This window comes from Lissotriton vulgaris, chromosome 1_2 (genome assembly GCF_964263255.1).
Source record: "Lissotriton vulgaris chromosome 1_2, aLisVul1.2, whole genome shotgun sequence".
Taxonomy (NCBI): Eukaryota; Metazoa; Chordata; class Amphibia; order Caudata; family Salamandridae; genus Lissotriton; species Lissotriton vulgaris.
This window is the reverse complement of record NC_141686.1, coordinates 362,643,898-362,667,675: the sequence shown is the minus strand read 5'-3', so window position 1 is coordinate 362,667,675 and position 23,778 is coordinate 362,643,898.

Below are 23,778 nucleotides of genomic sequence, written 5' to 3'. Positions count from 1 at the left end.
GCGGGCCTGTGGGCGCTCATGCCTGCGTGCTTGTGGGCCTGTGTGCGCTCATGTCTGCATGCTTGCTGGCCTGTGTGCGCTCATGCCTGCATGCTTGCGGGCCTGTGTGCACTCATGCGTGCGTGCTTGCTGGCCTGTGTGCACTCATGCCTGCGTGCTTTTAGGTCTGTGTGCACTCATGCCTGCGTGCTTGCGGGCCTGTGTGCACTCATACCTGCGTGCTTGTGTGCACTCATGCCGGCATGCTTGCGGGCCTGTGTGCACTGGATGCCTGCATGCTTGCTGGTCTGTGTGCACTGGATGCCTGCGTGCTTGCTGGCCTGTGTGCATTCATGCCTGCCTGCTTTCGGTGCCTGTGTGCACACATACCTGCGGGCCTGTGGGCACTCATGCCTGCATGCTTGCGGGCCTGTGTGCACTCATGCCTGCGTGCTTGCTGGCCTGGGTGCACTCATGCCTGCGTGCTTGCTGGCCTGTGTGCACTCATGCCTGCGGGCCTGTGTGCACTCATGCCTGCGTGCTTGCGGGCCTGTGTGCACTCATGCCTGCGTGCTTGAGGGTCTGTGTGCACTCATGCCTGTGCGCTTGCTGGCCTGTGTACGCTCATGCCTGCGTGCTTGTGGGCCTGTGTGCACTCATGCCTGCGTGCTTGAGGGTCTGTGTGCACTCTTGCCTGCGTGCTTGAGGGTCTGTGTGCACTCATGCCTGTGTGCTTGCTAGCCTGTGTGCGCTCATGCCTGCGTGCTTGCGGGCCTGTGTGCACCCTTGAGGGTCTGTGTGCACTCATGCCTGTGTGCTTGCTGGCCTGTGTACGCTCATGCCTGCATGCTTGCGGGCCTATGTGCACTCATGCGTGCTTGCTTGCTGGCCTGTGCGCACTCATGCCTGCATGCTTTCAGGTCTGTGTGCACTCATGCCTGCGTGCTTGCTGGCCTGTGTGCACTCATGCCTGCGTCTTTGCGGGCCTGTGTGCACACATACCTGCGGGCCTGTGGGCACTCATGCCTGCATGCTTGCGGGCCTGTGTGCACTCATGCCTGCGTGCCTGTGTGCACTCATGCCTGCGTCTTTGCGGGCCTGTGTGCACTCATGCCTGCGTGCTTGTGTGCACTCATGCCGGCATGCTTGCGGGCCTGTGTGCACTTCATGCCTGCGTGCTTGCTGGTCTGTGTGCACTGGATGCCTGCGTGCTTGCTGGCCTGTGTGCACTCATGCCTGCCTGCTTGCGGGCCCTTGTGCACTCATGCCTGCGGGCCTGTGGGCACTCATGCCTGTGTGCTTGCGGGCCTGTGTGCACTCATGTCTGCGTGCTTGCGGGCCTGTGTGCACTTATGCCTGCGTTCTTGCGGGCCTGTATGCGCTCATGCCTGCGTGCTTGCGGGCCTGTGTGCGCTCATGCTTGCGTGCTTGTGGGCCTGTGTGCGCTCATTCCGGCGTGCTTGCGGGCCTGTGGGCACTCATGCCTGCGGGCCTGGGTGCGCTCGTGCTTGCGGGTCTGTGTGCGCTTGTTAGACGGACCGGGAGGGTCGGCCGAGGATAAGGGGAGAGGTCTCCGGGGAGAGCCGTCTCCAGCGATCGTACAGACAAGTAACTTCCCCCCCACAGACGGACACCACACCAGGATAAGGTTCAACGATACTTTATCAGCAATTCTTTAGGTACGGTAAAATGATACCAGGAGGTCTGGACTCAGGGGTCCCCTCGATTCTGGTCTCTGGATTGGGAAAAGGGTAGCGGGACAGTCTTGTTACCAATAGATGAAAATAGCTCTCAATCCTCGAGCTCGGCGTTCTAGATGATCGGGCCGCGGCGGAGCCAGCAGGTCCCGAGATGGATGAAGGAAGCGACGGTCCGCGGCGGAGCCAGCAGGTCCCGATGAAGATGGTGGTTACAAACGGTCCGCGGCCACGCCAGCAGGTCCCGACGACGATGAAGGTTACGAAGGTTGCGGCAGCGCCAGCAGGCAGGACGATGGTTCGCAAGTAGGGCTACGGCAGCGCCAGTAGTCCGTCAAGGATGAGTTCTTCACTGCGTCTCTCGACTCCAGGATACAACTGCCTTCCTGCTCTGGAGCTGCCCCAGTTATAGGGCTGGTGCCCTTTGATGTCCGGACCCTCGCACTTGGAGGTTGGGGGGTCCGGGATGAAGGGGTCCAGACACCCAGCAGGGGGGTGGAGCCAGCGCCCGGGGAGGTTGTGGGCGAGCGGCACCTGGCGGGGGAGAGCCATCGACACCTCTTTCTCCCATTGACCTGCCAAGTAGTCCGCTCACCTCCTGGGTGGATGGTGGTGCCGGGATGTCTGAGGCCTGGCCAGGCCCAGGGTTGGGGTCGATCGGGGGCCACGCGGCCTCGTGGCGGAGTGTCCAAGATGGCGCCCAGGCTGGGCGCGCGGGCCAGTAGTGGATCGGGCCCACGAGGTCGATATGTTCAGAGGCAAGGGTCCCGGAGGGGACGGAAAACGTGAAGTGGTGGTGTGTGACACTTGAGGGACCGGGCTCGGGCCTGGTCGGGCAGAGGGGGAGCGGCCCTTCACGTGGCCTGTCCAACATGCGTCCCCCCCAGCTGAAGGCGGGGAGAGTCACCCATCCTCTTGGGGACTCTCCTCGTCGAGGCGGAAAAACCGGGACAGGCCATCTGCGTTGGCGTGATCTGGCCCAGGCCGGTGTTCAACAGTGAAGTCCATCCCTTGTAGGGAGATGGACCAACGTAGTAGTTTTGGGTTCTCCCCCCGCATCTGCATCAGCCACTGCAGGGGTCGATGGTCGGTCTGCACCCGGAAGTGTGTGCCAAAGAGGTAGGGCCGGAGCTTTTTGAGGGCCCATACCACGGCGAAGGCCTCCCTCTCGATGGTGCTCCAGCGTTGTTCTCGAGGTAGGAGTCGCCTGCTGATGAAGGCCACGGGCTGATCAAGGCCTTCGTTGTTCAATTGAGACAGGACCGCCCCAATGCCGTGGTCGGAGGCATCCGTCTGGACGACGAATTCCCGGCTGTAGTCGGGGGCCTGGAGCACCGGGGCGGAGCACATGGCGGCCTTTAGTTGTTCGAAGGCTGTTTGACAATCTGGGGTCCAGTTGACCTTCTTGGGTTGATTTTTGGACGTGAGCTCTGTGAGGGGCCCCACTATGGTACCATAGTCTTTCACGAACCGTCTGTAATAGCCCGTGAGTCCCAGCAAGGCGCGTACCTCGGTCTGGGTGATGGGGGGCTGCCAGGACTGGATGGCGGCAATCTTGAGCTGCAGAGGGGCCACCAGGCCGCTTCCCACCTGGTGTCCGAGGTAGGTTACGGACCCCTGACCAATTTGGCATTTGCTGGCCTTGATCGTGAGGCCAGCTTGCTGAAGGGCCTGTAGCACCGCTCGGAGGTGGTGGAGGTGGTCGGACCAATGGTGGCTGTACACAGCGATGTCGTCTAGGTAGGCGGCGCTGAATCCTTCGAGCCCGGCCAAGACCTGGTTGACGAGCCGCTGAAATGTTGCTGGGGCATTCTTCATGCCGAAGGGCATGACCTTGAAATGATAATGGCCATCAGGAGTGGAAAATGCAGATCGCTCTTGGGCCCGGGGTGTGAGGCCGATCTGCCAGTAGCCCGCCGTCAGGTCGAAAATACTGAGGTAGCGGGCAGCTCCCATGCGGTCAATTAGCTCGTCGGCGCGGGGGATGGGGTGTGCGTCCGTTCTGGTGACCGCATTCAAGCCCCGGTAGTCGACGCAGAACCGGAGTTCCGGTGTGGTGCCGGGAGTGGCTGCTTTGGGGACCAGTACTACTGGGCTGGCCCAGGGGCTGTCTGAGGGCTCAATGACCCCGAGTGTGAGCATTTTGGTTACTTCTTCCTGGATGCAGGCCCGTACCCGATCTGGTACGCGGTAGGCCCGGTGGCGGATAGGGGGGCTGTCCCCCGTGTCCACGTCGTGCACACACCAGGAAGTGACACCTGGGGTGAGGGAAAACAGGCCGGCGAACTGCAACAGAAGGTCTCGACATTCTTGGCGTTGTTCCAGGGTGAGGGCCTCCGAGAGTCGGACCCCATCCACGGAGCCATCTTTCTCCCGAGTCCGTAGGAGGTCAGGGAGGGGTTCGGAGTCTTCTTCGGCTCCATTGTCTGTGGCCATCAGGAGGCTGAGTTCTGAACGCACAAAGTGGGGTTTCAGCCTATTAGCGTGGAGGACTCGGAGGGGGTTCCGTGAAGATTCCATGTCGATGAGATAGGTGACAGGACCCTTGCGCTCGACTACTTTGAAGGGCCCCGTCCACCTGTCTTGCAGGGCGCAGGGTTCGGTGGGGGACATCACCCATACCTGTTGTCCGGGTTCAAATTCGATGGAGGAGGCATTTTGGTCATACCACTTTTTCATGTCCTCTTGACTGGCCTCCAAGTTTGCTTTTGCCAGCTCTCTGAACCGTCGGGTCTGGTTGCGGAGGGTTAGGAGGTATTTGAAGACATCTGGAGGGTTCTTTAGAGGGGGCATTTCCCAGCCTTCCTTGACTAGACTGAGAGGCCCCCGTACGGGGTGTCCATACAATAACTCAAACGGGCTGAAGCCGAGGGACTTCTGGGGGACCTCTCGATATGCGAAGAGGAGGCACGGCAGCAGCACATCCCACTGGCGACGGAGGGGCTCTTCCATCCCCCCAATCATCCCTTTGAGCGTGCGGTTGAACCGCTCAACGAGTCCGTTTCCTTGAGGGTGATAGGGGGTCGTGAATCGGTAGGTGACCCCACACTGTTGCCAGAGGGACTTCATATATTTGGAAATAAAGTTTGTGCCTCTGTCGCTGACGACTTCTCGGGGGAAGCCCACACGGGAGAAGATCCCCATCAGGGCCCGGCCGACCACCGGGGCTGTCACAGTTCGCAGGGGAACAGCCTCGGGGTAGCGGGTGGCGTGGTCCACCAGTCCCAGGATGAACCGATGTCCTTGTTTTGTACGGGGGTCCAGGGGCCCCACAATGTCTATCCCGACCCTCTCGAACGGGGTGGTGACCACGGGAAATGGTTGCAGGGGGGCTTTTAGTTTGCGGCCGCTCTTTCCACTGGCTTGGCACGTGGGGCAAGATCGGCAATGCTGGAGTACATCATTCCTCATTTTGGGCCAGAAGAAGTGGGTTACTAGGCGGCTGTAGGTTTTATCCTGACCCAGGTGTCCAGCCAGGGGGACATCGTGGGCCAGGTTTAGCAAGAAGTCTCTAAAACGGAGGGGCACCACTAGCACTCGGCTGGCCCCCAACTCCGCGATCCTTTGTTCACTGTATAGCAGATCATTGTCCCAGTAGATCCAATGTGTTCCGGAGGTATCCCCTGCGCTCTGGGCGAGGGCTTGTTGGCGGAGTCCCTCGAGGGAGGGACAGGTCTTTTGCTCTTGGCGAAACTGTTCCTGTGTGGGCCCCCCCTCTTGATGCCACTGGTCGAGGCCAGCGAGGTCCGGAGGTTGAGCTGGTTCTGGGGGGACGGCACGGTCGGTGTCTTCGACTGGGGCGACCGGGGGAGGAGGCGCCGGCCATTCGGGTTCCTCTTGTCGGGGATTGGCACGGGCGGCCATGGACCGGGTGGTGACGCACGCCCAGTCCGGGATGCCCAACATCCCCAGGTGTTCTCTTCGTTCTACGGCTGCCCACGGAGAGCTTTCAAGGTCATTTCCCAGGAGACAGTCTACGGGAGCATCATCTCGGACCGTTACTTTCAACATGCCGGAGACCCCTCCCCATTCGAAAGGGACGCAGGCCATCCGACACAGACTTTCCGAGTTATCGGCTGAACGGACAGGGCAGAGAATGTTTGGTATGAACTGTTCTGGGGTCACCAGGTGACAGCGGACGGCTGTTACACTGGCCCCGGTGTCACGGAGGGCTTCGGCCTGGCGTCCATTGATGCTCACCCATTGGCTGTACTTCCGGGTGTTAGCGGGTAGGGGGACCCGCGGGACCATGTCTTTCCCCCCTAAGTCATGGCGGCTGGCTCCCATTCTTGATGCTCTTGTTCATATTCTTCCTGCTCCTCGGAGATCTGTTCTTCCCCTAGGGCAGCAGCGGCCACTTGGCGGGGTCTTGGGCTCTGGTACTGTGGGCAATTTGGGTCGTTTGCATAGTGGCCGACTCGTTGGCATCGGTGACACGTGACATTGGCTCTGTATCCCGGTCGCGCCGGGGTGCTGCCCCGGTTGGCCGGGGGGGTGGTGCTGGTAGCGGGGGCGACCGGAGCGTTGTCTCTTCCTCGCCCTTGGCCCCCTCCTCCTCCTCGGGGACGGTGCTGACCGTTGTTGTTCCGGTTCTGTTCATAGGATCCATTTCGGCCCACTCTGGTGATTTCCCACCGGTCAGCCTCGGCTGCGAGCTGCCGTGGATCAGTCAATTTGCTGTCGAGGAGGTGCTGCCGGAGCTCAATGAAGCAATTGTTTGATAGATGCTCCCACACCATGAGATTGAAGAGTTGTTCGTAAGTTGTGACATTGCTTCCTTTGATCCAGCCCTCGAAGGCTCGGCTAAAATAGTTCACGTAGTCCACCCAAGTTGTACCCGGGATGCGGGTGCAGTCTCGGAACCTCTGACGGTACATCTCGGGTGTGAGCCCATAGCGGGTGAGGAGGGCAGCTTTCATGTGGTCATAGGAGGTCATCTGATGGTCCGGGAGCTGTAGCAGGGCATCGCGGCCCTCATTGAGGAATCTCCCCCATAGACCGGCTCCCCAGTCGCTTCGATCGATCCGGTGGGCGGTCATAGCGATTTCGTAGGCCTTGAACCATTGCTGGATGTCGTCCTCTCGGAAGTATTCTCGAACGACATCCTTGGGGATGTGTACCTTTTTCTCTGTTGCCCCTGGGTCGCGGGGTTGCTCGGGCACCCCTAATTCTTTGTTCTGCTTGCGTAAGTCTATCTCAGCTAGTTTGCGCTCGTGTTCATACGCCAGCCTCTTTTCCTCGAGCTCCCTTTGTCTCTGTTTTTCCTCTCTTTCTTCTCGGAGACGCAGGTGCTCTAAGCTCAGTTTTTGTTCGGCCAATTTAAGTTCAACATCCATTTTGAGCCGGGCCATTTCTAGTTCATGTAGTCGTGTTCTTTCTCGTTCCTGGATCTCGTCTTGCGAGAGACCCGTCCTTCGCTCCTCGGGGGCCGTGGTGTTTTTTTCTACTGCTGCGATGTTTTGGTCGGTGGTTCCAACGGCCCCGGTTTCTGCCCAGGACTCTAGGGCATGCTTGAAATCGTCTTTGGTACTTAGACCGGTGGTAGCGATACCTAGTTCGATGCAGAATTGTTTTAGTTCACGATGGCTGTACTCGTCCAATTTCTCCATCTGAAATTTCTCGGTGGATCCGCTTTCTTTTGTTGTCATCGTGATTTCGTCGTGGGGTGAGCTACTCTCTGTACGATTATGCGGTGATTCGGATCGCGCCGCTGGCCACCAATGTTAGACGGACCGGGAGGGTCGGCCGAGGATAAGGGGAGAGGTCTCCGGGGAGAGCCGTCTCCAGCGATCGTACAGACAAGTAACTTCCCCCCCACAGACGGACACCACACCAGGATAAGGTTCAACGATACTTTATCAGCAATTCTTTAGGTACGGTAAAATGATACAAGGAGGTCTGGACTCAGGGGTCCCCTCGATTCTGGTCTCTGGATTGGGAAAAGGGTAGCGGGACAGTCTTGTTACCAATAGATGAAAATAGCTCTCAATCCTCGAGCTCGGCGTTCTAGATGATCGGGCCGCGGCGGAGCCAGCAGGTCCCGAGATGGATGAAGGAAGCGACGGTCCGCGGCGGAGCCAGCAGGTCCCGATGAAGATGGTGGTTACAAACGGTCCGCGGCCACGCCAGCAGGTCCCGACGACGATGAAGGTTACGAAGGTTGCGGCAGCGCCAGCAGGCAGGACGATGGTTCGCAAGGCAGGGCTACGGCAGCGCCAGTAGTCCGTCAAGGATGAGTTCTTCACTGCGTCTCTCGACTCCAGGATACAACTGCCTTCCTGCTCTGGAGCTGCCCCAGTTATAGGGCTGGTGCCCTTTGATGTCCGGACCCTCGCACTTGGAGGTTGGGGGGTCCGGGATGAAGGGGTCCAGACACCCAGCAGGGGGGTGGAGCCAGCGCCCGGGGAGGTTGTGGGCGAGCGGCACCTGGCGGGGGAGAGCCATCGACACCTCTTTCTCCCATTGACCTGCCAAGTAGTCCGCTCACCTCCTGGGTGGATGGTGGTGCCGGGATGTCTGAGGCCTGGCCAGGCCCAGGGTTGGGGTCGATCGGGGGCCACGCGGCCTCGTGGCGGAGTGTCCAAGATGGCGCCCAGGCTGGGCGCGCGGGCCAGTAGTGGATCGGGCCCACGAGGTCGATATGTTCAGAGGCAAGGGTCCCGGAGGGGACGGAAAACGTGAAGTGGTGGTGTGTGACACTTGAGGGACCGGGCTCGGGCCTGGTCGGGCAGAGGGGGAGCGGCCCTTCACGTGGCCTGTCCAACAGCGCTCATGCCTGCGTGCTTGTGGGCCTGTGTGCGCTCATTCCTGCGTGCTTGCGGGCCTGTGTGCGCTCATGCCTGCATGCTTGTGTGCCTGTGTGCGCTCATGTCTGCATGCTTGCTGGCCTGTGTGCGCTCATGCCTGTATGCTTGCGGGCCTGTGTGCACTCATACGTGCGTGCTTGCTGGCCTGTGTGCACTCATGCCTGCGTGCTTTCAGGTCTGTGTGCACTCATGCCTGCGTGCTTGTGGGCCTGTGTGCGCTCATGTCTGCATGCTTGCTGGCCTGTGTGCGCTCATGCCTGCGTGCTTTCAGGTCTGTGTGCGCTCATGCCTGCGTGCTTGTGGGCCTGTGTGCGCTCATGTCTGCATGCTTGCTGGCCTGTGTGCACTCATGCCTGTATGCTTGCGGTCCTGTGTGCACTCATGCGTGCGTGCTTGCTGGCCTGTGTGCACTCATGCCTGCGTGCTTTCAGGTCTGTGTGCACTCATGCCTGCGTGCTTGCTGGCCTGTGTGCACTAATGCCTGCGTGATTGCTGCCTTGTGTGCACTGGATGCCTGCATGCTTGCGGGCCTGTGTGCACTCATGCCTGCATGTTTGCGGGCCTGTGTGCACTCATGCCTGCGTCTTTAAGGGCCTGTGTGCACTCATGCCTGCGTGCCTGTGTGCACTGGATGCCTGCGTGCTTGCTGGTCTGTGTGCACTGGATGCCTGCGTGCTTGCTGGCCTGTGTGCACTCATGCCTGCGTGCTTGCTGGCCTGTGTGCGCTCATGCCTGCGGGCCTGTGTGCGCTCATGCCTGCGTGCTTGAGGGCCTGTGTGCGCTCATGCCTGCGTGCTTGTGGGCCTGTGTGCGCTCATTCCTGCGTGCTTGCTGGCCTGTGTGTGCTCATGCATTCGTGCTTGCGGGCCTGTGTGCACTCATGCCTGCGTGCTTGAGGGTCTGTGTGCACTCATGCCTGTGTGCTTGCTGGCCTGTGTGCGCTCACGCCTGCATGCTTGCGGGCCTATGTTGCACTCATGTGTGCGTGCTTGCTGGCCTGTGCACACTCATGCCTGCGTGCTTTCAGGTCTGTGTGCACTCATGCCTGCGTGCTTGCTGGCCTGTGTGCACTGGATGCCTGCGTGCTTGCTGGCCTTTGTGCACTCATGCCTGCGTGCTTGCGGGCCTGTGTGCACTCATGCCTGCGTCTTTGCGGGCCTGTGTGCACTCATGCCTGCGTGCTTGTGTGCACTCATGCCGGCATACTTGCGGGCCTGTGTGCACTGGATGCCTGCGTGCTTGCTGGTCTGTGTGCACTGGATGCCTGCGTGCTTGCTGGCCTGTGTGTACTCATGCCTGCCTGCTTGCGGGCCCGTGTGCACTCATGCCTGCGGGCCTGTGGGCACTCATGCCTGCGTGCTTGCGGGCCTGTGTGCACTTATGCCTGCGTTCTTGCGGGCCTGTGTGCGGTCATGCCTGCGTGCTTGCGGGCCTGTGTGCGCTCATGCCTGCGTGCTTGCGGGCCTGTGTGCGCTCATGTCTGCATGCTTGCTGGCCTGTGTGCGCTCATGCCTGCGTGCTTGCGGGCCTGTGTGCGCTCATGCCTGCGTGCTTGCGGGCCTGTGTGCGCTCATGTCTGCATGCTTGTGGGCCTGTGTGCGCTCATGTCTGCATGCTTGCTGGCCTGTGTGCGCTCATGCCTGTATGCTTGGGGACCTGTGTGCACTCATGCGTGCGTGCTTGCTGGCCTGTGTGCACTCATGCCTGTGTGCTTTCAGGTCTGTTTGCACTCATGCCTGCCTGCTTGTGGGCCTGTGTGCGCTCATGTCTGCATGCTTGCTGGCCTGTGTGCGCTCATGCCTGCGTGCTTTCAGGTCTGTGCGCGCTCATGCCTGTGTGCTTGCTGGCCTGTGTGCACTCATGCCTGCGTGCTTGCTGCCTTGTGTGCACTGGATGCCTGCGTGCCTGTGTGCACTCATGCCTGCGTGTTTGCGGGCCTGTGTGTACTCATGCCTGGGTTTTTAAGGGCCTGTGTGCACTCATGCCTGCGTGCTTGTGTGCACTCATGCCGGCATGCTTGCGGGCCTGTGTGCACTGGATGCCTGCGTGCTTGCTGGCCTGTGTGCACTGGATGCCTGCGTGCTTGCTGGTCTGTGTGCACTGGATGCCTGCGTGCTTGCTGGCCTGTGTGCACTCATGCCTGCCTGCTTGCGGGCCTGTGTGCACTCATGCCTGCGGGCCTGTGGGCACTCATGCCTGCGTGCTTGCGGGCCTGTGTGCACTCATGCCTGCGTGCTTGCGGTGTTCAAAAGAAGCAACGGTGAGGGCACCACACACTGTAGCACAGAAAATAACCCAAATTCACAAATAGAGATAACTCAATTGTCTATTTTGGTTTGGCGTCCGCTCCAAACCCCCAAGTGGATCCACCGTCCTAAGATCCAAAAATGTCCAATACAATTCCAATAATTAGAGGGAGCGGTCCATACTTCTTGAAAATATCACAGGGCCAAAGATTGTTGATTCCCAATTATTTTTATTCACGTTTTCATTCATCAACTGGCGACAGCTTCCTTAGTGATTTTCAACATAAATGAGTCCAAATTTACTCAAAACATCAAACAGCCACAGCTGACGCGTTTCGTCCAATGAAGGACATCATCAGGGCTGTTGAAATATAAATCAAACAAGGGAAGTGCATTATACACTTGAAAAGCCAATAACCAAAATTACAATATTACCATGACAGTACACAATCATTTATACTTAATACCTCTCCTCCTGCCTATTTGGCAGTCTGAAGTATTGTTCAAAATACCTTCAAATGAACTCCATAGATCTGTTCCCCAAACTCACAGAATTAACAAATACTGTGGTATGCCTCAAAAATTCAGAGACGCCTACCTTTTAATAGTTTGTTCGACAGATAAATCTCTCTAATTCCAGTTTATAATAGGTATTGACCACCATTCGATATCTGTAATAAAAACATCCCAATGATATATATGGTACACGTCATATTTATCATCATATACTTCAAAAGAGTCAATTATTGCTGAGCATTACTCTCATGCCCATCAATTTCTAGGATACTCTGAAGTTACAAAAAGCAGGTTCCTAACATGAGTTCAAATTGAATCTCACCTCTTTAGTGAATAGGATCCAAGTTAGGACCTCAACTTCCCTTTGTTTCTTCACTTCTTCTGTTAAATTCTCTGTAAAATACAACATAATATCTACCAATTCACTATCCGTGTATATTCCCTACTGCCATGTACCATGGTACTTTCCCCTATTCACCACAAATGTCTTCTTACCATTTAGCTATCTCCACGTTTGCTCAAATACCCACTCTCTATGTTTCCTATTCAGATCTGAAAAACATATATATGTATACACATATATTAAAATCCAAAGGACATGCTTGTGGCCTGTGTGCACTCATGCCTGCGTGCTTGCTGGCCTGTGTGCACTGGATGCCTGCGTGCTTGCGGGCCTGTGTGTGCTCATGCCTGTATGCATACGGGTCTTTGCGCGCTCATGCCTGCGTGCTTGTGGACCTGTGTGCCCTCATGCCTGCGTGTTTGCGGGCCTGTGTGCACTCATGCCTGCGTCCTTGGGCGTTTGTCTGATAGACTTCTTGAAATTGGGTGCGCTTGTCCGTGTGCATGCTCAGTGCGTCCATGTTTCTGTCCTCTGGACCTGGTGTGGGCGATCTGGCACTCAGGAGGGGTCCGACAGCCAGCCAGCCCATGTTGCCCACGGTCCTGCCAGGCTCCAGAAAGTCCCCTTGTGTGCCAGCGGCCCTGCCTTGCACACAGGGCCGCTTGTGCCCAGGTATACAGACTCCACCTGAAGACAGAGTGCACAGGTCTGGCATGGGGGCGTCGACTCAAAGGGGTCTTGTGTGGGAGCTCCCAGAGGAGGGCAGGCTGAAGAGCGAGGGTGAGCAGGACGAGGAGAGAGGGTAGACCATGGAGAGAGGGTGAGCAGGCCGAGGAGAAAGGGTGAGCAGGCCGAGGAGAGAGGGTGAGCCGGCCGAGGAGAGAGGGTGAGCCGGCTGTGGAGAGAGGGTGAGCAGGCCGTGGAGAGAGGGTGAGCAGGCCGAGGAGAGAGGGTGAGCAGGCCGAAGAGAGAGGGTGAGTAGGTCGAGGAGAGAGGGTGAGCAGGCTGTGAAGAGAGGGTGAGCAGGCCGTGGCGAGAGGGTGAGCAGGCCGCCGAGGAGAGAGGGTGGGCTGTGGAGAAAGGGTGGGCAGGCCGTGGAGAGAGGGTGGGCTGTGGAGAGAGGGTGGGCAGGCCGTGGAGAGAGGGTGAGCAGGCCGTGGAGAGAGGGTGAGCAGGCCGCTGTGGAGAGAGGGTGAGCAGGCCGCCGAGGAGAGAGGGTGAGCAGGCCGCTGTGGAGAGAGGGTGAGCAGGCCATGGAGAGAGGGTGGGCAGGCCGAGGAGAGAGGGTGAGCAGGCTGAGGAGAGAGGATGAACAGGCCGAGGAGAGAGGGTGAGCAGGCTGTGGAGAGAGGCTGAGCAGACCTTGGAGAGAGGGTGAGCAGGCTGTGGAGAGAGGGTGAGCAGGCCGTGAAGAGAGGGTGAGCAGGCCGTGGAGAGAGGGTGAGCAGACTGTTGAGAGAGGGTGAGCAGGCCGTGCAGAAACAGAGAGAGGAAATGAAAGACACGAGACAACAACGGCGTAAACAATGCGGCCTATTTACACCGTGACGCATCTAAGGAGACGCGTCACTTTGTAAAGCCCGGCATCACATTATACCTGCGTTAGGTAAAATGTATACATGGTGGGAGTTACCACGCAGGAAAGCCTTATAAAAGCGAAGATTTCACTGTGCCACTTTTAGGATGCCACTGCGTCAAAACCCTAGTGACGCAGTGTGTGGGAATCGGCCTCAACACACATTGCTGAAGTTGCGTCGTGCTTGCGACATGACTCCAGCAATGCGTGACTTTTCCGCCAACAGATGCGTCAGAATTTCTGACGCATCTGTCAGTCCTTGTGCCATGGTGTGCCATATTGTAAATACTTACAACAAGGGGTGGTGAGGGACAGAGTCTCTGAATTAAGCAGAAAGCTCTCACCCAGTCAAGAGATCAGGGCTAGATCCAACACCGTTTTTTAGCTCACTGCACCATCCCAGTTTCAGAACCTGGCTGTATGCAAATTAGTCTGTTCCTGTCCCAGTGCATGATGGGAACAGGGCAAACCAAACTACAAAAGCCAATTCTTACACTGGGAAGGAAACAAGCTCCCGGGGACCGGTTTCTGGCATTACAGCCGTCTTCGGCCCGGTTTGCTTGAATCCTGATGGTGCAATGAGCAAGGGTCTCACATCTGAGAATACCCTTCCACGCTTAGGGTGGACAAAAATATTTACAACAAGGGGTGGTGAGGGACAGAGTCTCTGAATTAAGCAGAAAGCTCTCACCCAGTCAAGAGATCAGGGCTAGATCCAACACCGTTTTTTAGCTCACTGCACCATCCCAGTTTCAGAACCTGGCTGTATGCAAATTAGTCTGTTCCTGTCCCAGTGCATGATGGGAACAGGGCAAACCAAACTACAAAAGCCAATTCTTACACTGGGAAGGAAACAAGCTCCCGGGGACCGGTTTCTGGCATTACAGCCGTCTTCGGCCCGGTTTGCTTGAATCCTGATGGTGCAATGAGCAAGGGTCTCACATCTGAGAATACCCTTCCACGCTTAGGGTGGACAAAAATATTTACAACAAGGGGTGGTGAGGGACAGAGTCTCTGAATTAAGCAGAAAGCTCTCACCCAGTCAAGAGATCAGGGCTAGATCCAACACCGTTTTTTAGCTCACTGCACCATCCCAGTTTCAGAACCTGGCTGTATGCAAATTAGTCTGTTCCTGTCCCAGTGCATGATGGGAACAGGGCAAACCAAACTACAAAAGCCAATTCTTACACTGGGAAGGAAACAAGCTCCCGGGGACCGGTTTCTGGCATTACAGCCGTCTTCGGCCCGGTTTGCTTGAATCCTGATGGTGCAATGAGCAAGGGTCTCACATCTGAGAATACCCTTCCACGCTTAGGGTGGACAAAAATATTTACAACAAGGGGTGGTGAGGGACAGAGTCTCTGAATTAAGCAGAAAGCTCTCACCCAGTCAAGAGATCAGGGCTAGATCCAACACCGTTTTTTAGCTCACTGCACCATCCCAGTTTCAGAACCTGGCTGTATGCAAATTAGTCTGTTCCTGTCCCAGTGCATGATGGGTAGCTTGTCTCCTTTCTGGTAAAGAATTGGCTTGGTAGTTTAGTCTGCCCTGTTCCCATGATGCACTGGGCCAGGGACAGACTGATTTGCATATAGCCAGGTTCTGAGCTGGGATGGGGCAGTGAGATAAATAACGGTGATGGATCAAGCCCTGATCTTTGGACTGGGTAAGAGTGGTCTGCTCAATTCAGACACTCTGTTCATCACCACCCCCTTTTGTAAATCGATTTTGGCCACTATAGGTGTGGCAGGGTATACTCAGACATGAGTCCCTTTCTCTCTGCTCCATCAGGATTCAAGCAAGCCGGGCCGAAGACGGCTGAAATGCCAGTTACCGGTCCCCGGTAGCTTGTCTCCTTTCTGGTAAAGAATTGGCTTGGTAGTTTAGTCTGCCCTGTTCCCATGATGCACTGGGCCAGGGACAGACTGATTTGCATATAGCCAGGTTCTGAGCTGGGATGGGGCAGTGAGATAAATAACGGTGATGGATCAAGCCCTGATCTTTGGACTGGGTAAGAGTGGTCTGCTCAATTCAGACACTCTGTTCATCACCACCCCCTTTTGTAAATCGATATTGTAAATACGGCACATCCATGGTGGTACAAGCATTTTCTACTGTGGCGCAAGGAAAGTGACGCATCTCTATAGATGCGTCACTTTCTTGTAAATCTGCCCCTCAGTTTGTGCGGATTACATCCACTGCACGCTGTGTAAAGACACTAAAGTTGCAACAGGGTGGTACCTTGGCGCCACAGTAAATTATAGGTCTCGCCTTTCATTAAGTTAAAGCCATTTGCTTTCATATACAGTATCATTAGCAAAGCAAATGGCTTTAACTTAATCAAAGGCAAGACCTATTGCATTTTTAATGCGTGTATAATAAGGATGCACCAGCTACGTCAGGGTGTACGGATCCTATCCTCCAGTAAGGCATGCGCCGTTCTCGCACCCTGTAGCAGACCGCCTGCACCAGCATGAATCCTGAAGGGAAGGCAGAGGGAAAGCCTTGCGGGTCGTGATCAGTCAGAGATCTCTGCCATAAAATAAACACGCACATACATAAATCTATTTTGAAATAACTTTCCAGTCCCCAGACTGGTGCTGCAGCAGGGTGGTCAGAGGAATGGGTCCTTGGTTGCTGTCAACAGGCGTCAGGAAGGTGCCCCTGGGATGGCTAAGGAGAGAGCTGGCTCTGCAACGACAGTATGTCAGTCCGATCTCTGGCTCTCCAGGCAGCAGCAGTGAGGTGAGCTGGTGCACTATGGGCAGAGGTCTGTGGCGGCGTGCTGCCTCCTCCTCCAGCAGAGAGAGAACCCGGCTCACCTTCTGCACTCTGCGGCAAGTCGGGTCACCAGTCACCTCAGAAGAGGAGGGGATGTGAGCCGAGGAGGATGGAAACAAGCTCAGCAAAGCAACAGAATGCTTTTGGTGGCGCGTGAAGGGGTATGCAGACCATTAAAAAGTATGTGTTATCGTGTCTAGAACTTCGTTAGTTAGATATTCACCAGAATTAATATGCCGGCAAAACGGATAGCAATATGTAGAATTATCAATTTTGAATTCCGCTCAAAGTTATCAGCAAAGAACGTGTACCCTGTTAAATCACAGCAAACCAATATAAAACATATACTCATGCCGGACTGATAAAACCAGAACCAACGGAAGGCGTGGACTCATCATGGTGGCGCCTGGGCCGTGGACCCGGGTCAGGTGTGGACTGCGGGGGTGTATTCGGAGCGGGAGAGGACACCGAACCCGGCCAAATGGAGCACACTTAGGCACGGCCACGAGTGGGGCCCTATGTGGTGTGTGCGTATAGTGGGAGTTGCGGAAAAAGCCAATATAACGAATATACAGCAATTTGTGGAAAGCACACTGGTGAGCATAATGGGCAGAGACACTTTTTCAGAGATCTTTGTGGTGGAGCGGGCTCACCGTGCCTTGGCCCCGAAGCCGGTCCTGGGGGTCACCCTGAAGCCGATCCTGGGAGCTGCCCCGAATCCGGTCCTGGAGGCCGCCCCTCACCCAATAATTGCCACATTTTGAAACTATAGGGACCGGGATGCTGCACTGCATAAGGCCAGAGAGATTCGGACTCTGCGCCACGAGGACATGAAGTAATCCATTTATCCCGACTTCACGCAGCAAGTGCAGGAACCTTGCCGCCAGTTTGTGCCAGTGAAGAGAAAGCACCGAGATATATATATATATATATATAAATATATATATATATATATATATAGCATGATGTATCCCGCTAAGCTCAGAAATGTAAATGAGGGGAAGACTCTCTTCTTTACAGATCCCAAGACAGCACTCCAGTTCCGTAAGCAAATATGAAAAGTTAAAGACAAAAGGGACCTCCCCAAATGTAATTTGAATGAAGATGACGACGCTCCGGACCTAGAGGAGCAATGAGGTGATGGTAACATCAGAGCTGCCCCCAACTCTCCTGCTAAGTTGGGGATATGAGATCAGGGTGTGGAGCTGCGCTAAGCGCACTGCAAATATTGTAAGCACACCATGGTTTTATCCTTTGCTGAGAGACGGCTGTGAAAGTGTTCACCTGGTAGGGGAGGAGAAGATTGGACCTTCTCATTGGATTATTGGTAAGATGGTACGGAACCATGTAGATGCTGAGCATGGACATACTTGCGTGCAATGGAGACGAGGAGGCGGGGATAGAACTCCTCTGAAGGGAGAGGACTCGATTATCCAAACTGGCCCTTGATGTTCTTAACGCTTAGGTAACAAGTGGAACCAAGCAACGTTGTTTGTGCACATTACGTTTTTATGTATTTATTTAATTAGAAGCTTATAAAGCGCACGGCTACCCCCAACGGGGGTGTCCCGGCCCTGCAGACAGAGACCTAAGAGAAAAGATGGCAGCAGCTAGACAGCAAACTATTAATACAGAAGGCAGCGACTAGGGACAGGAGAACAGCCAAGTTTTCAATTTATTACGAAACTGTGATTCCGATGAAGCCAGCCTAAGCTCTAGTGGGAAGCTGTTCCAGAGTTTAGCGGTCCCTACCATAAAGGACCTGCCTCCCATTCTGGACCGATGAAACCGAGGGGTGGCAAGCAGACGGAGATTTTTAGCTCTGAGATTTCTAATTGAATGAACAAGTTTCAGCCTATTTTGCAGATAAACAGGGCCACGGCCATTAAGGGCCCGAAAAGCAAAGACCATTGCTTTAAATTGAATACGTCGGGTCACTGGCAGCCAATGCAGCTTCCTTAAGTATGGGGAAATAGAGCGGCGGTAGGGGATGTTACCAATTAGCCTAGCAGCCGCATTCTGCACGATTTGCAGCTGATGGATCTGGTATGCTGGAGCCCCAACATACAAGCTATTTGAATAATCCAAATAAGAGGTAATCAGGGCATGGACAACCGTCCTACGCGAGTCAAGAGGAAGATATGGAAAAATCTTTCTGATCATGCGAAGTTTACCAAAACAGGCTGAAGTCACTTAATTGATATTGGTTTTACATGAAATTGAAAGGCCAGATTACGAGCTGTTGGAGCTGGAGCAGGAGGGGGATTAAGCTCCGCCTGCCACCAACGCGGAGGGGGGAGAGGGGACTTCTGATTAAAAAACAAGACTTCCGTCTTATCCGTATTAAGTTTAAGATTGTTAGACGTCATCCAGGAGGAGATGTTAATAAGGCAGCGACGAAAATTGGCCAAGCTGCCGTCAGAATGATCTCTAAAGGAAAACACAAGCTGACTATCATCAGCGTAAAGATCACTCTGACCCCCCAGTCTTCAGCCAACTTTGCCAGCGGGGTAAGGTAGATATTAAAGAATACAGGGCTAAGTGCAGAGCCCTGTGGAACACCGCAAAGCAGGGGCTTTGCTTCCGATACAAAAGGCCGAAGGAAGACTTGTTGAGATCTACCCTCAAGGAACGACCTTACCCCAGGCCAGGGGGGTACCCCCAATCCCAATATTGCGCAAGCGATCCAGTAATATATCATGAGACACAGTATCGAAAGCCGCGGATATGTCGAGGAGAACTAACGTAGCCTCCTTGCCCCATCCACGCACTCTCTAATGGACTCAGCCACCTCAAGCAGCGCAGTCCCAGTGCTGAAGCCCAGTCTAAATCCAGACTGGGAATCCTGCAAGAGATGATTGGATTCCAAATAATTAAGACCCCAGAGAGATAGCGTCTGAATGAAGGCTGGGATTAGGGAAGAGTGGAGATGAGCAACATTCGCCCTCATGTGTGCACCACCTTGTATAGTTTACAGCACTTTTAAGTTACCAGGAGGGACATTGGGGGAGGGAGGGTAGGTCGCAGAGATGCTATGCAAAGTTTGGGAATGTATAGCGTGGGTGGGATCCATAACGGGGATGGTATTGTCTATTTAGTTTTGTTAGGTAGAAGTGTGTATGTTGACAATGTGGATACTCGTAACTACACAGCACACAAAGCACTGAGATCATGGAAAGGTACCAGACAAGGAATGATTGATCCACACACAAAGCCGCAGATTAGACTCCATACATGGAATGTTAGAGGGTTGAATGACCGTAAGAGAATACGGAAGGTGATAGAATATCTCAAACGCTACAGTGTAGATGAAGATGCACCAGGAGACGCACCTGGACCCCAATAGAGATAAATTGACGCAACGTGGATTGCAAGGTCAAATCAATCAATCAAAGTACTTTATTCAGCTTTTGCATAAAAAACATAAAAGTCAAGGTAACATTGTAGCGGACGGATCCCGTCCATGAATATCACTGATCAATGGTTTTAATTCATTATAAAGTACAGTAAAAAAGGACATAAAAAATGATCTACATAATATATACAAATCAAGAATGATCACACTTTCAGGACTACTTCATATATGAAATTTAGTCGCAGCTAGATCTAAGCCGAACTGCAACCTTTAAAAGACTAAAAACATGACATAAAGTGGAACCTGAAAGCATGGCTAAAAAGGTAAAAGCAGGGCGCACTTGCGTAAAATTTGCTTGTTTTAAAACGGGAATTAATAACATTTTCATCAGCACCTCATAACAACTACAAAACATTAAAAAATGAGTCATATCCTGAGGGGATTTGCCATCACAACCACATGGCAACAGAGTCTCGCCTTTTCTACTCCCTCGCAGGTGGGTGAGGAGAAGGTGAAATAAATCAAAACGTAATCTTGTTAACCCCTTCGCTGCTGGGGTCGACCAACGGCCGTCGAGTGCACTACCTTCGTAGTGCTGCGCACATCTGTTGGGCGACGCGGCCCCGGCAACTGCGCTACACCACCGCACCGCGGCGGAATTGCCAACACGGTTAAGCGGTTAATAGAAAACGGTCATGCGTTTTGGGAAGCCCTAGGAGATGCGGTTCAATTGTAGGTCCGTCTTAAGAATAATATATTTACGTACACTGGACTTCATTAAGTCACGCTCTTGCCTATTCACCAGCGGCCCAAAGAAGATCTTTTCTTTCTTTGAATTCGGATTACTATAGAGATCCGCCCTACCAAGAGTCCTATATTCATCCCGGATGTATTTTAACCAAGGAATGTAGTGGGCATGGTCCAGAGCCATACAATCCCTTAGGATCTCTCTATTTAGGGCGGTACGCTTGTTCAACCAGATTTTGAGCCAATGAGAAAGAGGGCGAAACGACAACATGTCAATTTATTGCATCTGGATTTACCTCACGTGCTAGGGGGGTCCTTATCTGGGCTGACAATAAGGCAGGTGTGACGATAAAAAATGTACGCATTGACCCAAGCGGTAGATTTGTGGTGGCCCGTTGATATAAGGAAGGCGTGGCAGTCCTGTTGGTTGGACTCTATGGTCCTAACTATGATGACCCGCAGTTTTACCACACACTCGGCACCTACCTGCACCAGGACGATGGCCTGCCTCAGATTTAGAGGGGTGAATTTAATTGCCCCCCCTGAACCTGCTATGGATAGATCATTGGACCCGACCCGCAGACAGGCAGCAGCTGCAAAAAGCATCACAGATTTAATGGACTGTTTGGGAATGGTGGATATATGGAGACATTGCTTAAATATGGGTCAGGTATATGCACTATTCCACCGTACATGACATACACACTAGGATAGATTATTGGTCAATCTTTAAGAGCCTAGTGCCTAGGGTTACACAACGTGAACCTCTCCCCGTACATATTCCGATCACTCGCCAGTGATATTGACCATGGAGCTCTGACAATGCCAGACCTCTGCCTTTACTTGGCGATTCCCACCCCGCTCTCTCCTAGACTCCGCCTTTAAAGTGGAATTGAGCCAGCTAATAAGTGAGTTTTTCTCAGACAATGTAGGCTCGGTGGATACATTTGAACGCTCTGGGAAACATTCAAAGTTTATATCGGGGGGATGGTTATATCAAAGCACTCAGGGGTACTGAAATCCCTCCGGAGTAGGTGAACACTCCTAGAAAGAGAGCTAGAAACGAAACATCAACGGTTGGGAGATAAACAAACGTTAAGGTACATCCAGGTTAGACTAGAAGAGGACAATGAAATAGCAGCCCAGGAGTTTAAGCATACGGGACAGTATGCGGTAGCCAGAGCATACCGAGAAGGGGAACACCCAGGGACAACGCTAGGAGCATTGGTGCATTCTAGGAGAGAGGTAGAGACTCTGTTGGAAGAGTTAGATGAAGATGACAAACCCCTACATGAGCTGCAACATATAGCAGAGAGATTTGGCAAATACTAGGCAGAGTTAAATAGGTCTTGAATAACCCCGGATGAGGCAGCCATGAATGACCATTTGGAGCACATTAAAATGACGTGGGAGCATCTGATGGCTCCGCTGGACCCGGAGGAGATCCGTGCAGCACCGGCGGGTATGCAACCTGGGAAAGTGTCGGGGATGGATGGCATAACTGTGGCTTTTTATAAAGCATATCAAGATGTCCTGATACCACACTTAGACATGCTCTATGAAGAAATGGTACAGACCGGAATAATGCCACCTTTGATGCGCGAGGCCCTAGACCTGGCAAACCTCCCAATGCCTGCTCCTCCTGTGGGCCTTTATCGTTATTAAATGTTGACGTGAAAATATACGCTAAAGTACTTGCCAATAGGCTGGAGTTGATATTACCAAGAGTGGTGGGGCCAGAGCAGTCGGGATTTGTCCCGGGTCGGAGTCTGAATACTAATCCTAAGGACGCTGCTGGATGCACTACAGCACCTGGACCAAGAAACAGAAGTGTCAGCAGTCTTTTTGGACGCCGAAAAGGCGTTTGACTCAGTCGAGTGGGTATTCATAAGAGCAACCTTGAGACGGATTGGAGTGGAAGAAGTATTTCAACAATTGGTTAAGACACTGCACAACAAACTGGTAGCACATATTCGTATTGGTGCAATAACCACGTCCCAAAGTCCGATTACAAGAGGCACCCATTAGGGCTGCCCACTATCGCCCCAGCTAGTGCTCTCATAGTAGAGCTGCTGGCGTGCGCGCTCCGAGAATATCATGGTCACAGAGGGTCGTGATCCCCCGAGCTACAGACTAGTCATATCAGCATACGCTGACAACATGTTGCTGTATGTTCGGGAACCAGGGAAGAATCCTACGCCTATATTAAGAGAAGTGGTATGATTTGGGGGTCTTTCAGGGCTAAAGCTTAACTGGGATAAGTCCTACATGTTTCCATTTACCCCATCCACGACGCCACCAGTATTGGAATTCCCCTTACGATAGACGACAGAAGCAGAACGATATTTGGGAATATAGATTCATAAAGACCCAGCAATAGTCATACTTGAGAACTACGGTAAGGCAATACAAATGTTAGAAGATGTGAACCTCTGGGTCAAACTACCACTCTCTCTCATTGGGCACATAGCTCTTATGAAAATGGTAGTCCTCCCTAGATTTCTGTTTCTGAATATACCTACTCTCCTGTCTAAAGCAATTTTTGCGACATTATGCAGTTTTCTGACACAATTAGCATGGACGGGAAAGCAGCCAAAGGTTCGGTGGGAGGTCCTCACTCTATCTTATGACATAGGGGGTCTTAATGCGCCAGACCTAGAATTGTACTATAAAGTGGTGCAAAGCTCCTTCACCTACTACTGGATTCATGGCCCACACGATCTGCCTAATCAGTGCTTGGAGAGAGACGCCGCACACCCCACACACTCCCACAGTAATGTTCGAGGCTCCAACCCGCCAAATTGGAGTCTTGAATCTACTGAACACTACATCACATGCAAGGTGGAGCTTGTGAGATAAACAAGGGGCACACTCTTGTATTCCTGCATGTTGAACTGGAGCGGTGCACCTGGCTCTCGTTAGTACTGGTAACAAATATGAGAACTGCCCTGCAAACGTAAGGGGTAACAAAGATGGGAGATCTTTTTTACAAAGTAAAGGTTGGGAATCAGAGGAATATCCCTGAGCAAATCACCCGCCATCAGCTCTGACTCGATATCACTGCCATGAATTGAGAGAACTATTAGGACAAGACTTGCAAGAGCCACTAGACATGCCGGCTCGTTCTGCCCTGAAACAGAAGAAGCCCCAGACAAGTTAGTAAGAGTGCTCTATGCTTACGCACAGGCAGGTGCAGACCCAGTGCGATTGAAGCAAGATCGGACTAGCCGAGAGACTTGGGTCGGCCCATAGAAGATAAGGTATGGCAGTCCTGCTGCGCTATTATTATTATTATTATGTTTGAGCTTGTAAAGCGCACTGTTACCCGGAGGTTTCCTGGCGCTGTGTAACGCTGGGGAACCCGTCCTGGCTTTCCCTGTGTGATGGTCCCGGCTGGGAGTCCCCAAGTTGGAGCCAAGCATCCCCGGCGTTGGAGGGGCCGTTGTGGAGATTAGGCAAGCTAGTGCCCAGAGTTGCCGAGTGGGACCCCTGATTAGAGTAGGCACCGAAGCGAGAATTATCGAGTCCGCTGACCAAAGTCCACGACCCTGCCGCGTCGGGAATTGAACCCTGGTCCCGGCCGACTTCTGCTCCCGGGTCTGCTGCCTCTAACCAGTGAGCCACACCAATCCACTAGAACGAAGGAGGGATCTGTAAATGGGGACACCAGTTGATACACTTTAAGTACATAAACCGTGTGTATTATACGCTGGAAAGATTGTACCGATATGG